This window comes from Arachis ipaensis, chromosome B1, assembly GCF_059453495.1.
Source record: "Arachis ipaensis isolate K30076 ecotype BB chromosome B1, ASM5945349v1, whole genome shotgun sequence".
In the NCBI taxonomy this organism is placed as follows: Eukaryota; Viridiplantae; Streptophyta; class Magnoliopsida; order Fabales; family Fabaceae; genus Arachis; species Arachis ipaensis.
Window position 1 is genome coordinate 147,975,202 of NC_142436.1, and position 13,640 is coordinate 147,988,841.

Below are 13,640 nucleotides of genomic sequence, written 5' to 3' on the forward strand. Positions count from 1 at the left end.
GATTTATACATCAATTACTTACTTCTGTAAACCCTAGTAGCTAGTTTATTATAAATAGGACTTTTTACTATTGTATTAGACATCTTGGGACGTCTGGTTCTTAGATCATGGGGGCTAGCCTCTCGGCCATGCCTGAACCTTTCACTTATGTATTTTCAAATGGTAGAGTTTCTACACTCCATAGATTAAGGTGTGGAGCTCTGCTGTTCCTCATGAATTAATGCAAAGTACTACTATTTTTCTATTCAATTCAACTTATTCCGCTTCTAAGATATTCATTCGCACTTCAACATGAATGTGATGAACGTGACAATCATCATCATTCCCTACGAACGCGTTCCTGACAACCACTTCCGTTCTACCTTAGATTGAATGAGTATCTCTTGGATCTCTTAATCAGAATCTTCGTGGTATAAGCTAGATTGATGGCGGCATTCATGAGAGTCCAGAAAGTCTAAACCTTGTCGGTGGTATTCCGAGTAGGGCTCTGGGATTGAATGACTGTGACGAACTTCAAACTCGCGAGTGCTGCGCATAGTAACAGACGCAAAAGGAGGGTGAATCCTATTCCAGTATGATCGAGAACCTCAGATGATTAGCCGTGCTGTGACAGAGCATTTGGACCATTTTCACAAGAGGATAGGATGCAGCCATTGACCACGGTGATGCCTCCAGACGATTAGCCATGCAGTGACAGTGCATCGGACCATTTTCTAGAGAGGATTAAAAGTAGCCATTGACAATGGTGATGTCCTTACATAAAGCCAGCCATGGAAAGGAGTAAGACTGATTGGATGAAGACAGCAGGAAAGCAGAGGTTCAGAGGAACGAACGCATCTCCATACACTTATCTGAAATTCTCACCAATGATATACATAAGTATTTCTATCTCTATTTTCTGTTTATTTATTATTAATTTCGAAAACTCCATAACCATTTGATATCCGCCTGACTGAGATTTACAAGGTGACCATAGCTTGCTTCAAGCCGACAATCTCCGTGGGATCGACCCTTACTCACGTAAGGTTTATTACTTGGATGACCCAGTGCACTTGCTGGTTAGTTGTATCGAAGTTGTGAATGAAAAACGATTTATTAAGACGTGCGTACAGAGTTTTTGGCGCCGTTGCCTGAGATCACAATTTTGTGTACCAAGTTTTTGGCACCGTTGTCGGGGATTGTTTGAGTTTGGACAACTGACGGTTCATCTTGTTGCTCAGATTAGGTAATTTTCTTTTTGTTTTATTTTCAAAAATTTTTCAAAAATCTTTCAAAAAATTTCTCATCTGTTTTCGAAAAAAATAAAAATTCTTTTCAAAAATTTTTATTATGTTCTTCAGAATTTTTAAGAATGAATTCTAGCGTTTCATGATGATTTGTTGAATCCTGGCTGGCTGTAAGCCATGTCTAATCTTTTGGACTGGGGTTTCAACTTATCATCACAAGAGCTTGTTGATCTTCACACACTTAGTTGCTCTATACATGGAAAGTATCAATATCTTCTAAAGCTTGGCTGGCTAGTAAGCCATGCCTAACCCTCAGATTGGAGCTTTAGAATAAGAGTGCAAGATTCCTGGAATTCATATTAAAAATTTTGGAATCCTTATTCTTCTTTTTCACACCAATTTTCGAAAAATATAAAATAAAAATACAAAAAAAAATTACAAAATAAAAAAAAAATCAAAAATATTTTGTGTTTCTTGTTTGAGTCTTGAGTCAATTTTAAGTTTGGTGTCAATTGCATGTTTTAAAGTTTGCATAAAATTTTTGAAAAATTCATGCATTCATAGTGTTCTTCATGATATTCAAGTTGTTCTTGGTAAGTCTTCTTGTTTGATCTTGATTTTTTTCTTGTTTTGTGTCTTTTCTTGTTTTACATGTGCATTTTTGCATTCATAAAGTCTAAACATGAAAGATTTTTAAGTTTGGTGGCTTGCATGTTTTCTTTGCATATAAAAATTTTCAAAAATAAGTTCTTGATGTTCATCTTGACATTCAAAGTATTCTTGGTGTTCATCTTAACATTCATAGCATTCTTGCATGCATTCATTGTTTTGATCTAAAAATTTTCATGCATTGCATCATTTTCATGTTTTTCTCTCTCATCATAAAAATTCAAAAAAATCAAAAAAATATCTTCTCCTTTTTCTTCTCATAAATTCGAAAATTTGAGTTGACTTTTTCAAAACTTTTTAAAATTTAATTGCTTCTTATGAGTCAAATCAAATTTTCAATTTAAAAACCTGATCTTTTTCAAAATCTTTTTCAAAAATCAAATCTTTTTCATTTTTCTTAGTTATTTTCGAAAATTTTAAAAATATTTTTCAAAAATTTTTTTCTTATCTTTATCACATAATTTTCAAAAATAACATCATCAATTAATGTTTTGATTCAAAAATTTCAAGTTTGTTACTTACTTGTTAAGAAAGATTCAAACTTTGAGTTCTAGAATCACATCTTGTGATTTCTTCGGAATCAAGTCATTAATTGTGATTTTAAAAATCAAATCTTTTTCAAAACTAATTTCAATCATATCTTTTCAAAAATATCTCTTTATCTTATCTTTTTCAAAATTTGATTTTAAAATATCCTTTCTAACTTCTTATCTTCTTATCTTTTCAAAATTGATTTTCAAATTTGTTTCAACTAACTAACTAACTTTTTGTTTGTTTCTTATCTTTTTCAAAACTACCTAACTAACTCTCTCTCTCTCTCTAATCTTCGAAAATATCTTCCCTCTTCTTCAAAATTTCTTTTTAATTAACTAATTATTTTAATTTTTTATTTTAATTTTCGAAAATTACTAACCTTTTTCAAAAACTATTTTCGAAAATCACTAACTCTATTTCAAAAATTATTTTCGAAAATCCTCTTTCTCTCTCATCTCCTTCTATTTATTTATTCATCTACTAACACTTCATCTCACCAAAATTCGAACCCCCTCTTCCATCTGTGTTCGAATTTTCTCTTCTTCCCTTCTTTATATTACATTCTGTTCTTCTTCTACTCACATAAGGGAACCTCTATGCTTAGGCAAAAAGGATCCCTATTATTATTATTTTTCTGTTCCCTCTTTTTCATATGAGCAGGAGCAAGGACAAGAATATTCTTTTTGAAGCAGATCCAGAACCTGAAAGGACTCTGAAGAGGAAACTAAGAGAAGCTAAATTACAACAATCCAGCAAGCACCTATCAAAAATTTTCGAACAGGAAGAGGAGATGGCAGCCGAAAATAATAATAATGCAAGGAGGATGCTTGGTGACTTTACTGCACCTAATTCCAATTTACATGGAAGAAGCATCTCCATCCCTACCATTGGAGCAAACAATTTTGAGCTGAAACCTCAATTAGTTTCTCTGATGCAGCAGAACTGCAAGTTTCATGGACTTCCATCTGAAGATCCTTTTCAGTTCTTAACTGAATTCTTGCAGATATGTGATACTGTTAAGACTAATGGAGTAGATCCTGAAGTCTACATGCTCATGCTTTTCCCTTTTGCTGTGAGAGACAGAGCTAGAATATGGTTGGACTCTCAACCTAAGGATAGCCTGAACTCTTGGGATAAGCTGGTCAAGGCTTTCTTAGCCAAGTTCTTTCCTCCTCAAAAGCTGAGTAAGCTTAGAGTGGATGTTCAGACCTTCAGACAGAAAGAAGGTGAATCCCTCTATGAAGCTTGGGAGAGATACAAAGAACTGACCAAAAAGTGTCCTTTTGACATGCTTTCAGAATGGACCATCCTGGATATATTCTATGATGGTCTGTCTGAATTAGCTAAGATGTCATTGGATACTTCTGCAGGTGGATCCATTCACCTAAAGAAAACGCCTGCAGAAGCTCAAGAACTCATTGACATGGTTGCTAGTAACCAGTTCATGTACACTTCTGAGAGGAATCCTAGGAGTAATGGGACGCCTATGAAGAAGGAAGTTCTTGAAATTGATACTCTGAATTCCATATTGGCTCAGAATAAAATATTGACTCAGCAAGTCAATATGATTTCTCAGAGTCTGAATGGAATGCAAGCTGCATCCAACAGTACTCAAGAGGCATCTTCTGAAGAAGAAGCTTATGATCCTGAGAACCCTGCAATAGCAGAGGTAAATTACTTAGGTGAACCTTATGGAAACACCTATAATCCATCATGGAGAAATCATCCAAATCTCTCATGGAAGGATCAAAAGCCTCAACAAGGCTTTAATAATGGTGGAAGAAACAGGTTTAACAATAATAAACCTTTTCCATCATCCACTCAGCAACAGATAGAGAACTCTGAACAAAATACTTCTAATTTAGCAAACTTAGTCTCTGATCTATCTAAGGCCACTGTAAGTTTCATGAATGAAACAAGGTCCTCCATTAGAAATTTGGAAGCCCAAGTGGGCCAGCTGAGTAAAAGAGTCACTGAAATCCCTCCTAGTACTCTCCCAAGCAATACAGAAGAAAACCCAAAAGGAGAGTGCAAGGCTATTGAAATGACCACCATGGCCGAACCTGTAAGGGAGGTTGAGGCCATGAATCCCAGTGAGGAAGACCGCCAGGGACGTCCAGTGATCAATAAGGAGTTTCCCTTTGAGCAACCAAAGGAATCTAAGGCTCAACTAGAGACCATAGAGATTCCATTAAACCTCCTTATGCCATTCATGAGCTCTAATGAGTGCTCCTCTTCTGAAGAGAATGAAGATGTTACTGAAGAGCAAGTTGCCAAATTCCTTGGTGCAATCATGAAGCTGAATGCCAATTTATTTGGTATTGAGACTTGGGAAGATGAACCTCCCTTGTTCACTAATGAACTGAGTGATCTGGATCAACTGACATTGCCTCAGAAGAAACAGGATCCTGGAAAGTTCCTAATACCTTGTACCATAGGCACCATGATCTTTGAAAATGCTCTGTATGACCTTGGTTCATGGATAAACCTCATGCCCCTCTCTGTAATAGAGAAACTGGGAATCTTTGGGGTGCAAGCTGCTAAAATCTCATTAGAGATGGCAGACAATTCAAGAAAATAGGCTTATGGACAAGTAGACGACGTGTTAGTAAAGGTTGAAGGCCTTTACATCCCTGCTGATTTCATAGTCCTAGATACTGGGAAGGATGAGGATGAATCCATCATCCTTGGAAGACCCTTCCTAGCCACAGCAAGAGTTGTGATTGATGTTGACAGAGGTGAATTAGTCCTTCAATTGAATGAGGACTCCCTTGTGTTAAAAACTCAAGGTCATCCTTCTGTAAACATGGAAAAAAGGCACAGTAAGCTTCTCTCAAAACAGAGTCATACAGAGCCCCCACAGTCAAACTCTAAGTTTGGTATTGGGAGGCCACAACCAAACTCTAAGTTTGGTGTTGAACTCCTATATCCAAACTCTAAGTTTGGTGTTGGGGAGTCTCAACAATGCTCTGAACATTTGTGAGGCTCCATGAGAGCCCACTGTCAAGCTATTGACATTAAAGAAGCGCTTGTTGGGAGGCAACCCAATTTTTATTTATCTAATTTTATTTTTATTGTTCTTTCATGTTTTATTAGGTTCATGATCATGTGGAGTCACAAAATAAATATAAAAATTGAAAACGGAATCAAAAACAGCAGAAGAGAAATCACACCCTAGAGGAGGATTTTACTGGCGTTTGAACGCCAGTAAGGAGCATCTGTCTGGCGTTCAACGCCAGAACAGAGCATGTTTCTGGCGTTGAACGCCAGAAACAAGCAGAATCTTGGCGTTCAGACGCCAGAAATGCACACTGAGGAAGAGCTGGCACTGAACGCCAGAAACAAGCATCTGACTGGCGTTCAACGCCAGAAATATGCTGCATCTGGGCGCTGAACGCCCAGAACAAGCATCAATTCGGCGTTTAAACGCCAGAATTGCATGCAAAGGCATTTTACATGCCTAATTGGTGCAGGGATGCAAATCCTTGACACCTCAGGATCTGTGGACCCCACAGGATCATCTCAGCATCTGTGGACTTCACAGGATCTCCACCTACCTCACCCTCTCTCTCTCCATTCATGGTCATCCCTTCTGTTCTCCATTTACCACTCATATCCATACACCCCACCTACCTTCAAAACTCAAAATCTCTTTCCCACCCAATCCCACCCATATGGCCGAATACACACATCCCTCCATCTCCTCCATATCTTCTTCTTCTTCATCTATTCTTTCTTCTCTTGCTCGAGGGCGAGCAATATTCTAAGTTTGGTGTAGTAAAAGCATAAGCTTTTTGTTTTTCCATTACCATTAATGGCACCTAAGGCCAGAGAAACCTCAAGAAAGAGAAAAGGGAAGGCAATTGCTTCCACCTCTGAGCCATGGAAGATGGAAAGATTCATCTCACAAGCCCATCACTAAGAAAAGAATGAAGCAAACAAGAGAGCCTATTCATGGAGCTCAAGAAACACATGAGGAAGCTCACCATCAAGAAATCCCTGAGATACCTCAAGGGATGCACTTTCCTCCACAGAATTTTTGGGAGCAAATCAACACCTCCCTAGGAGAATTAAGTTCCAACATGGGACAATTAAGGGTGGAACATCAAGAGCACTGATGAACGGGTATTTTATACGCTTTTTGGGGTTAATTTCATATAGATTTTAGTATATTTTAGTTAGTTTTTAGTTTATTCTCATTAGTTTCTAGGCAAAATTCATATTTCTGGACTTTACTATGAGTTTGTGTGTTTTTCTGTAATTTCAGGTATTTTCTGGCTGAAATTGAGGGAGCTGAGCAAAAATCTGATTCAGGCTGAAAAAGGACTGCTGATGCTGTTGGATTCTGACCTTTCTGCACTCAAAATGGAATTTTTGGAGCTACGGAAGTCCAAATGGCGCGCTTCCAATTGCGTTAGAAAGTAGACATCCAGGGCTTTCCAGCAATATATAATAGTCCATAATTTGCTCAAGGATAGATGACGTAAAATGACGTTCAACGCCAGTTCCATGCTGCAATCTGGCGTCCAGCGCCAGAAACAAGTCAAAAGTTGGAGTTCAACGCCATAAATGGATCCAAAGCTGGCGTTGAACGCCCAAAACAGCCCTATGCACGTGAGAAGCTTTAGTCTCAGCCCCAGCACACACCAAGTGGGCCCCAGAAGTGGATTTCTGCACCATCTATCATAGTTTACTCATTTTCTGTAAACCTAGGTTACTAATTTAGTATTTAAACAACTTTTAGAGATTTATTTTAGAGATCATGACATTTTAGATCTGAACTTTGTAATCTCTGATGGCATGAGTCTCTAAACTCCATTGTTGGGGGTGAGGAGCTCTGCTGTGTCCTGATGAATTAATGCAAGTATTTCTGTTTTCTATTCAATCACGCTTGTTCCTATCTAAGATGTTCATTCGCGCCTATTCATGATGAATGTGATGATCCGTGACACTCATCACCATTCTCAACCTATGAACGTGTGCCTGACAACCACCTCCGTTCTACATTAGATTGAATGAGTATCTCTTAGATTCCTTAATCGGAATCTCCGTGGTATAAGCTAGAATCCATTGGCAGCATCCTTGAGAATCCGGAAAGTCTAAACCTTGTCTGTGGTATTCCTAGTAGGATTCTGGGATTGGATGACTGTGATGAGCTTCATACTCGCGAGTGCTAGGCGTAGTGACAGACGCAAAAGGATAGCGAATCCTATTCTGGTATGATCGAGAACCTACAGATGATTAACCGTGCGGTGACAGTGCACCTGGACCATTTTCACTGAAAGGAAGGATGGTAGCCATTGACAACGGTGATCCTCCAACACACAGCTTGCCATAGGAGGGACGTGCGTGCGTGAAGAAGAAGATAGGGAGAAAGCAGAGATTCAAAAGGCAAAGCATCTCCAAAACTCCAACATATTCTCATCTACTGCATAACAAGTAACCTTTAATTCATGCTCTCTTGTTCATTTGCAAGTCAATTGATAACCACTAATTAATATCCTGACTAAGAGTTGCAAGATAACCATAGCTTGCTTCAAGCCAACAATCTCCGTGGGATCGACCCTTACTCACGTAAGGTATTACTTGGACGACCCAGTGCACTTGCTGGTTAGTTGTGCGGAATTACATAGTGTGAAGTAATTTTCGTGCACCAAGTTTTTGGCGCCGTTGCCGGGGATTGTTCGAGTTTGGACAATTGACGGTTTATTTTGTTGCTTAGATTAGGAAAAATTTTTCTTTTTGGTTTAGAGTCTTTTGTTATTGTTTTTGGTTAAAATCTTAGAATCCTTATTTTCTTTTTCAAAAAATTTTCGAAAATTATAATTTTATAATTGAATTTTTCTTGTTTGATCTTTAGTCCTTCTTGTTTTGTGGTTTTTCTTGTTTTTCTTGTGCCTTTTCAAAACATTAGTTTTCAAAAAAAAAAAATTTTTCATTCTTAGTTATTTAAAAAATACTTCTTCAAAACAAGTGTTACATTTATAACTCAGTTGGCTAGAGCGTTGGTCTGTGTTCTTGGTAATTGGGTGTCTTCTTTTTAAAAATTCTTTTTCAAAAATAACTTTTACATTAAATCTTGTGCCAAACTTTAAGTTTGGTGTTTTCTTGTAGATTTTTCTTTGGTTTTCGAAAATTTTGTTTTGGTTTTCTAAAAATTTTAAGTTTGGTGTTCTTTCTTCATGTTCTTGTGTTCTTGTGAGTCTTCAAAGTGTTCTTGAGTTTTTCTTGTGTCTTGATCTTAAAATTTTTAAGTTTGGTGTTCCTTGGTGTTTTCCCTCCAAAATTTTCGAAAACAAGGAGCATTGGATCTAAAAATTTTAGATCTTGTGTTATTTTATTGTTTTTTTTCTTCCCTCATTAAATTCAAAAATATCTTTTCCCTCTATTTTAAAGCAATTTTTCAAAAATCAATTTTAAAATTCGGATTTTTTGTTTCAAAATTTAAAATCCTTTTAAAAAAAATCATATCTTTTTCAAAACTTCTTAACCACTTTCTCTCTCCTCATTGTTTCGAAAATCTTCACTCATTTTTATTTATTTTATTTATTTTATTTCCGAAATAAATAAATAAATAAATAAATAAATAAAATTTTTATTTTTTCATCCCCCTTTCTCTATCATGGATCTAAGTGGAAATGAACAGTCTAGGAGGACTCTGGGGTCATATGCTAACCCCTCTACTGCTTCATATGGGAGTAGTATCTGCATACCCTCCATTGGAGTCAGTAGCTTTGAGTTGAATCCTCAGCTCATTATCATGGTGCAGCAAAGTTGCCAGTATTTCGGTCTTCCACAGGAAGAACCTACAGAGTTTCTGGCACAGTTTTTACAAATTGCTGACACAGTACATGATAAGGAAGTAGATCAGGATGTTTACGGATTATTACTATTTCCATTTGCTGTAAAAGACCAAGCCAAGAGGTGGTTAAATAACCAGCCTAAGGCTAGCATAAGGACATGGAAACAGCTGACAGAAAAATTCCTGAATCAATACTTTCCTCCAAAAAGGATGACACAGCTAAGGCTGGACATCCAAGGCTTTAAACAAGGAGATAATGAATCCCTTTATGATGCCTGGGAGAGATACAGAGAGATGCTACGAAAACGCCCCTCTGAAATGTTTTCAGAGTGGGTTTAGTTAGACATCTTCTATTATGGGCTTGCAGAAAGAGCTCAGATATCTCTAGATTGCTCAGCTGGTGGATCTATCCACATGAGAAAGACAATTGAAGAAGCTCAAGAGCTCATTGATACAGTTGCCAGAAATCAGCATCTATACCTAAACAGTGACCCTTCCATGAAAGAAGAGGCCAAAACAGTAACTGCTGAATTCAGTTCTGTAAAACAAGCTGCTGAATTCAATCAGCAATTGGATTTTCTAACACAGCAGTTAGCCGAATTCAAAAATAGACTACAAGAGACAAGGATGGCTAATATAAATATGGAAGAACAATTGAAGCAAACAAAGCAGCAGCTGTCAAGAGAAATAACAGAAGAATGCCAAGCAGTTCAATTAAGAAGTGGGAAAACATTAAACACCCCACCTCAAGGCAGCAAGAAGCCAAGAAATGAGCAAACCACCCAAAATCCACCTGAGAACAGTAAGAGCCCAGGGAAAAATAATTATGGCGCTAAAACGCCAGAGATTTGGTGGAAGGCTGGCGCTGAACGCCCAGACCATGCTCAGGACTGGCGTTCAACGCCAGAAACAAGCAAGGATCTGGCGTTGAACGCCCAAAAGGAGCACAGTTCTGGCGTTCAGACGCCAGGAACAGATGGGAAGCTGGCGTCTAACGCCACTCCAGCTTCTAACTCTGGCATTCAATTGCCAGTGAGGGATCAGACACACACAAGTGCTGATGACAACCCATCTAAAAAGGCTTCCTCAACCACTTCTGTAGGAAATAAACTTACAGCAACTAAGGTTGAGGAATATAAAGCCAAGATACCTTATCCTCAAAAACTCTGCCAAGAGGAGCAGGATAAGCAATTTGCTCGCTTTGCAGATTATCTCAGAATTCTTGAAATAAAGATTCCATTTGCAGAGGCACTTGAGCAAATACCTTCTTATGCCAAGTTCATGAAAGAGATCTTGAGTCATAAGAAGGATTGGAGAGAAACTGAAAGAGTTCTCCTCACTGAAGAATGCAGTGCAGTCATTCTGAAAAGCTTTCCTGAAAAGCTTAAAGATCCTGGGAGTTTTCTGATACCATGCATATTAGAAGGGAATTGCACCAAGACAGCTTTATGTGATCTTGGGGCAAGTATCAATCTAATACCTGCATCCACCATCAAAAAGCTTGGTTTAACTGAAGAAGTTAAACCAACCCGGATATGTCTCCAACTTGCTGATGGCTCCATTAAATACCCATCAGGCGTGATTGAAGACATGATTGTCAGGGTTGGGCCATTCGCCTTTCCTACTGACTTTGTGGTGCTGGAAATGGAGGAGCACAAGAGTGCTACTCTCATTCTAGGAAGACCCTTCCTAGCAACTGGACGAACCCTCATTGATGTCCAACAGGGGGAAATAACCTTGAGAGTCAATGATAATGAGTTTAAGTTGAATGCTGTCAAAGCCATGCAGCATCTAGACACATCAAAAGACTGCATGAAAGTTGATCTTATTGACTCCTTGGTAGAAGAGATCAACATGGCTGCGAGTCTCGAATCAGAGTTGGAAGACATCTTTAAAGATGTTCAGCCTGATTTAGAGGATTCAGAGGAAATGAAAGAGCCTCTGAAATTTCCTCTGGAAGAGGAAAAACCTCCTAAACCCGAGCTCAAACCATTACCACCATCCCTGAAATATGCATTTCTGAGAGAAGGTGACACTTTTCCAGTGATCATAAGCTCTGCCTTAAATTCACAGGAAGAGGAAGCACTTATTCAAGTGCTAAGGACACACAAGACAGCTCTTGGGTGGTCCATAGGTGACCTTAAGGGCATAAGCCCAGCCAGATGCATGCACAAAATCTTATTGGAGGATAATGCTAAACCAGTGGTTCAACCACAGAGGCGGCTAAATCCAGCCATGAAGGAAGTGGTGCAGAAAGAGGTCACCAAATTACTGGAGGCTGGGATTATTTATCCTATTTCTGACAGCCCCTGGGTGCCTGTCCAAGTTGTCCCCAAAAAGGGAGGCATGACAGTGGTTCATAATGAAAAGAATGAACTGGTTCCTACAAGAACAGTTACAGGGTGGCGCATGTGTATTGACTACAGAAGGCTCAATACAGCCACCAGAAAGGATCATTTTCCTTTACCATTCATAGACCAGATGCTAGAAAGACTGGCAGGTCATGATTATTACTGCTTTTTGGATGGCTACTCAGGCTATAACTAGATTGCAGTAGATCCCCAGGATCAAGAGAAAACAGCATTCACATGTCCATCTGGAGTGTTTGCTTATAGAAGGATGCCATTTGGGCTATGTAATGCGCCTGCAACCTTCCAGAGATGCATGCTCTCTATTTTCTCTGATATGGTGGAAAATTTTCTGGAAGTCTTCATGGATGACTTCTTAGTATATGGAGACTCATTCAGCTCCTGTCTTGATCACCTGAAACTAGTTCTGAAAAGATGCCAAGAGACCAACCTGGTTTTAAACTGGGAAAAGTGTCACTTTATGGTGACTGAAGGGATTGTCCTTGGGCATAAAATTTCAAACAAGGGAATAGAGGTGGATCAAGCAAAAATAGAGGTAATTGAAAAATTACCACCACCTGCCAATGTTAAGGCAATTAGAAGCTTTCTGGGGCATGCAGGATTCTATAGGAGGTTTATAAAGGATTTTTCAAAAATCGCAAAACCTCTGAGCAATCTGCTAGCTGCTGACACACCATTTGTGTTTGACACAGAGTGTCTGCAGGTGTTTGAAACACTGAAAGCCAAGCTGGTCACAGTACCAGTTATCTCTGCACCAGATTGGACATTACCATTTGAGCTAATGTGTGATGCCAGTGATCACGCCATTGGTGCAGTATTGGGACAGAGGCATGACAAGCTTCTGCATGTCATTTATAATGCTAGCCGCATTTTAAATGATGCCCAGAAAAATTACACAACCACAGAAAAAGAATTGCTTGCAGTGGTTTATGCCATTGACAAGTTTAGATCATACTTAGTAGGATCAAAGGTGATTGTGTATACTGACCATGCTGCTCTTAAATATCTACTCACAAAGCAGGATTCAAAACCCAGGCTCATAAGATGGGTGTTGCTTCTGCAAGAGTTTGATATAGAAATAAGAGACAGAAAAGGGACAGAGAACCAAGTGGCTGATCATCTGTCCCGGATAGAGCCAGTAGAAGGGACGTCCCTCCCCTCTCCTGAGATCTCTGAGACTTTTTCGGATGAGCATTTATTTGCCATTCAGGAAACACCATGGTTTGCAGACATTGCAAACTATAAAGCTGCAAGGTTCATACCCAAAGAGTACAACAGGCAACAAAAGAAAAAATTAATTACTGATGCAAAGTACTACTTGTGGGATGAACCCTATCTCTTTAAGAGGTGTGCAGACGGAATAATCCGGAGATGTGTGCCTAGAGAAGAAGCACAGAGGATCCTATGGCATTGCCATGGATCACAATATGGAGGCCATTTCGGAGGTGAGTGAACAGCCACCAAGGTCCTCCAATGTAGCTTCTATTGGCCCACACTCTATAAAGATTCCCGAGAGTTTGTACGTAACTGTGACAGTTGCCAAAGAGCTGGTAATCTGCCTCATGGTTACGCCATGCCTCAACAAGGAATCTTGGAGATTGAGTTGTTTAACGTATGGGGAATTGACTTCATGGGACCTTTTCCACCATCATACTCAAACACTTATATTCTGGTGGCTGTTGACTACGTATCAAAATGGGTAGAGGCCGTTGCCACACCCACCAATGATAATAAAACAGTGCTGAAGTTCCTCCAGAAATATATCTTCAGCAGGTTTGGGGTCCCTAGAGTACTAATCAGTGATGGGGGCACTCACTTCTGCAACAAACAGCTTTACTCTGCCATAGTCCGGTATGGGATTCGCCACAAGGTGGCGACTCCATATCATCCACAGACTAATGGACAAGCTGAAGTCTCTAACAGAGAGCTAAAAACAATCCTAGAACGGACTGTAAGTACCCGTAGAAAGGATTGGGCAAGAAGCTTGGATGATGCTCTGTGGGCATACAGAACAGCATTCAAGACTCCTATAGGGACCTC

At 39.0% G+C, this 13,640-nt stretch overlaps 1 non-coding gene and 1 pseudogene across 1 annotated transcript; one reads left to right on the plus strand and one right to left on the minus strand.

The window, feature by feature from the left end:
* Positions 1-13,640, plus strand: part of LOC148578823 (uncharacterized) — a 76,109-nt pseudogene that overhangs the window by 9,225 nt on the left and 53,244 nt on the right.
* On the minus strand, positions 3,616-3,723 carry LOC148578824 (small nucleolar RNA R71). Its single transcript, XR_015904588.1, has one exon. It is a non-coding gene; the product is annotated as a small nucleolar RNA R71 (small nucleolar RNA).